The following is a 4,948-nucleotide window of genomic DNA, read 5'->3' on the forward strand; positions in this document are numbered from 1 at the left end:
GCTCCAGACCTGGGGTTGTGGTGAGATTCGTTGATTGACTGATCGGTGGTGGCTGAGTTGCAAGCAAATGGGTTTCATCACCTTAAATGGTTTTGAACCAATGAAGCTATATTCTCTTAAAAAGAAGGACAGCCCATCGTGTGAACTATAGAGCTTGTGGACAAATTTATATTGGGTTCTTAGTGGCATCATGCACACAGACTCCTGCGAGTTCCCCTAAGGTCTTAGAGGACTGCTTTGCCTTTTGATCTGAGAGTTGCAAAGTTCTGTAAAGAATGGCCCTTGTGGATAAGCGCTAAGTCAAGAGACAGCGACTGGACAGAATAGTGAAGGATTCGCCGCCAGACCATGAAAGACCCCCTAAGCCCCCACTCACTGGCGGCATTGCTGGTCGGCCATGACTGCACTGTGGACATGCCCATGCGGAAGGACCTGGCCACCGTGGCCTTCTGTGATGCAGTCCACGCAGGAGATCGACGAGAAAGTTCTAAACGGAGCCGTGGGGGCCATGACGTACCACACCATCACCTCAACAGGGAGGATCTGGCAAATTTCAAGGCTTTGAGAGTGATCGTGCAGGTGGGCTGTGGCTATGACAACGTGTACATCAAGGCTGCTGGTGAGCTAGGAATTGCTACGTGAAACATCCCGTCCGCAGCCGTGGAAGAGACAGCCGACTCCACCATCTGCCACATCCTCAACATGTACCGGAGGAACACATGGCTGTTCCAGGCACTGTGGGTAGGCAAGCGAGTTCAGAGCATGGAGCAGACCTGCGAGGTGGCCTCGGGAGTGGCCCTCATTCGTGGGAAGACGCTGGGCCTCATCGGCTAGGGTCGTACGCAGCAGGCTTTTGCAGTTCCAGCCACAGCCACAGCCACAGACTTTGGATTCAGCTTCATATTTTATTACCCCTACTTGCAGGATGGGATCGCGCAGTCCCTGGGCGTGCAGAGGGTCTACACCATGCAGAATTTGCTGTATCAGAGCGACTGCGTCTCCTTGCACTGCAGTCTCAACGAACATAAACACCACCTCATCAATGACTTCACCATAAAGCAGATGAGGCAGGGAGCATTCCTTGTGAACACAGCCCGTGGTGGCCTGGTGGATGAGAAAGCCTCAGCACAGGCCCTCAAGGAGGGCAGGATACGAGGGGCAGCCTTCGACGTGAATGAGTCGCACCCCTTTAGCTTTGCTCAGGGTCCCTTGAAAGATGCGCCCAATCTCATCTGCACTCCTCAAACTGCCTGCTACAGCCACCCAACTAGCCCTCAAACACGGAGACAATCGAAAGCACGCCAACGAGAAATAACAGATAATGCCGGAAGGTAATCATTCAGATACACTCGGGAACAAGAGACAGTGAAAAATAGATAAACTAAGAGAAAAAGAATGTGACGCTCTTTTTAGCTGATTCTGGACATATGTATCATTGATATTGCAGTGTTAAAACTACAAGAGCTAGAAAACTGAAGATGTCGTCTGCTTACGGAAGCTCTGAAAGACTAGGGTGTGATTTATTAACGACCAACTTCCGTTATTGTGTGTTAGGTTTTTCATCTGTGCGTCAAATCACAAAGAATAAATAGACCTTTTTCCTTTATCAGTCCCTTGGGCACAACAGGTCCAGAACACCCTGCTCAGAATGCTGCATCAAGACTTCAGACATCAAAATAAAAACCATGAGAAGGAAATCCCCATCCTGTGACTTGAGTCCCTTCAGTCTACAGGGACTGGTTACCGCTTTTTGATAATAGGAAGATTTTATTACTACAAAATGTGGAGTAAACTGTTTGCCTGTGTTAGACATCCGTACGCATAGGATTGAAGACAGTACCGGCTCCTGTACAGAGAAGCATCCCTCACATGTAAACTGCATACTGAGGGGGCAAATTGGTTGTAAGTTCAGTAAAAGCCTCCGATAATGCAAAAACAAAAAAAAGTATTAAGTTTCACAAGCTCTTTGTAATCAAGTATATTTTCTCAGTTTCAGATCCTCTGCTATTTTATTGAGTGGAAAGTCTTGCACTAAAAGGGTTCAAGAAAAATAATATTGCATTTCCTTATGTCACAGGAAACACTTTTAATGGTAACTTGCCAGATGATCTATGAACAAACCCACTTTCTTAAACACTAATAAAGTCTTCTTTTCTTCACGTTGTGTTTTATACAAGAATACTTCAGATGTATTGGATGTGACTGATTTTAACAAATTCTATTAGATTTGCATGAACTAGTTACATGTTCTATTCATAGTCTTTTGTGAATCATTGTCTTTTTGTTTAAATACATGGCCTATTTTGGTCCTTTGATTAGGCACATTCCCACTTTTGTAACAAAAGAAAAATTTTTAAATGGTCCCAAACAGAAAAATGATGGGTATCAGAAGTACGTTTTGTTTTAGTGTAGTGCGAGTTACCGTTACTGTAGTTGTTTATTGTAAAGATAGACATTTAGCATTCAGTGCAGTTTTCAATAAAATGTAATTAGAAGAAACTGCTTAATGAACAAAAACAGAACATAGACAAGAAAAGAATATTAGAAGTGATACATAAAGAAAATGAGATATCAATAAAAAGATTTTTAAAAACCAACAACAATCGTGAATCTGAAGAACATAAAAACTATATTAAAAATTTAATCAACAGTCACAAAGGGAGGGTAATAAAGCAGAAAAATTACAGAGTTGATGACATTGTAGTTATAAATATTGAGTGATGAAAACAAATTTTTTAAATAGAATGGAGAAAAAAATATGGGACCTACTGCACACCATCAAGTGGACCATTGTATTTATAAAAGGAGTCTTAGAAAAACAATATAGTAGAAAAGTAATAGATTATTTTTAAAAAGTAGCTGAGAAATCCCCAGATGACAAGGTAATTAAACAAGAAGTAATACTTCCAAACAAAAAACTTAAACTGGAATAATATCACTTCAGAAATAAAAAAACTAAGCCTTTCCAAAATAAATAAAAGTTGAGTCTGTTACTAACCACTAGAACAGTCCTAAAGGAAAGGTTAAAGAAACTCCATCACATCCAAAAATGAAATGATGCTGCACAGCATCATAAAAGCACTTGAAAATAGAAAACACTCCATTAAAGGTAAATATATAAACAGGTAAAGAAATCACTACTGTCATAATGATGGTGCACAAAACTTTCAAAATATTGCTATGGAATTTAAAAAATGAAGCAAAAATCTCCATAAATATGTGTTCATAGACAATAAGAAAAGATAATATCTGATGTTAATAACACAGTGGGGGTATGAAGAGGTACAACTTTGCATTCAGTTGAAATATAGTTGTTATATACTGTCATAACATTAAGATGATTTATGAAGTCTTTATTTCTCAAGATGATTACCAGAAAAACCTGTAGAATGTAAGCAAAAACAAATGAGAAAGAAATTGAATCATGTCACTACAAAATCAACAAACAAAAATAAAGCAGTAAGAGAAAAAATGATAAATAATACATCTACAAGAAACACAGAAGACAATTACAAATAATAAAGTAACTTCATTAACTGCAGTAATTACTTCAAATATAAAAAGTTAAATACCTTAAAGAAAATTAATAAATAATTTAATGGATTAAGAACAAAGAAGATCCAGCAATGTGTTCTCTACAAGAGTCAGTTCAGCTCTAAGGACTCAAATAAGTTGAAAGTAACAGTATAAAGAAAATATATTTTATGCAAAGAGTAGCTACATTTGGAGGGCCATGGTCATAATTATATTAAAGAAAATATATTTTAAATCAAAAATGTGAACAAGAGACAGATTGGTATTATATTTTTGTTTTTGTTTTTGTTTTTGGAGACAGAGTCTCATTCTGTCACCAGGCTGGAGTGCAGTGGCACGATCTCGGCTCACTACAACCTCCGCCTCCGTGATTCAAGCGATTCTCCTGCCTCAACTCCCCGAGTAGCTGGACTACAGGCACGCGCCACCACACCCAGCTCACTTTTGAACTTTTTAGTAGGGATGGGGTTTCACCTTGTTGGCCAGGATGGTCTCGATCTCTGGACATCAAGATTCACCCGCCTCGGCCTCCCAAAGTGCTGGGACTACAGGCGTGAGCCACTGCGCCCGGCCGAGACAGATTGGTATTAAGTAATGGTGAAATGGATTAATTTTCAAGGAATCTATAACAATAATTTATAAATCATATATATATAAATTGAAAAATCTGCAAAAATATACCATTGGGATTTTGACAAAAATTACATTAAAATTTTATATTACTATAAGTAGCACTGATATCTTTCTTTCTTTTTTTTTTTTTTTTGGAGACACAGTTTCTGTCCCCGTGCTGGAGGGCAGTAGCACGATCTCGTGATCAGCTCACTTCAACCTCTTCCTCCCAGGTTCAACTGATTCTCGTCTTTCAAATATGTAAAACAAATATTGACAGAAGTCAAGCAAGAAACATATAGCAACACAACAATGGTGGACTTCAAGACTCCACTTTCAATAATGACTAGAATAGTCAGATGTAATAACAGTAAGAAAGCCAAACCTGAACGTTATAGACCTAACCAGCATTTACAGAACTCTCCAATTGAAAGGAGCAGAATCTGCAATATTCTCAATCACACATGGTATATTCTGTTAGGATACATGTCTTACTAAATTTAAGAAAACTGAAGTCATACAATGTAAATGAAACTAGAATTCAAAAGCAAGAAAATGTGGCAAATACGTAAATAGGAGGAAATTAAGCAAAATCTTTCATGTAGTCTTGCTCAAGTGTCAGGTGATTTAATATTGTTAAGATGTCACAGCCGGCGCGTGGCTCATGCCTGTAATCCCAGGACTTTGGGAGGCCAAAGTGGGTGGATCACTTGAGATCAGAAGTTTGAGACTAGCCTGGTGAATATGGCAAAACCCTATGTCTACTAAAAATACAAAAGTTAGCTAGACGTGATGGTGCATG

General features: G+C 39.2%; 1 pseudogene; it reads left to right on the forward strand.

The window, feature by feature from the left end:
* Nucleotides 1–275: 275 nt before the first annotated feature.
* On the forward strand, nucleotides 276–1,925 carry LOC129027771 (C-terminal-binding protein 2-like; annotated as a pseudogene).
* The last annotated feature ends 3,023 nt before the right edge of the window (nucleotides 1,926–4,948 follow it).

The sequence above is a fragment of the Pongo pygmaeus genome, chromosome 23 (genome assembly GCF_028885625.2).
Source record: "Pongo pygmaeus isolate AG05252 chromosome 23, NHGRI_mPonPyg2-v2.0_pri, whole genome shotgun sequence".
NCBI classification, from domain to species: domain Eukaryota; kingdom Metazoa; phylum Chordata; class Mammalia; order Primates; family Hominidae; genus Pongo; species Pongo pygmaeus.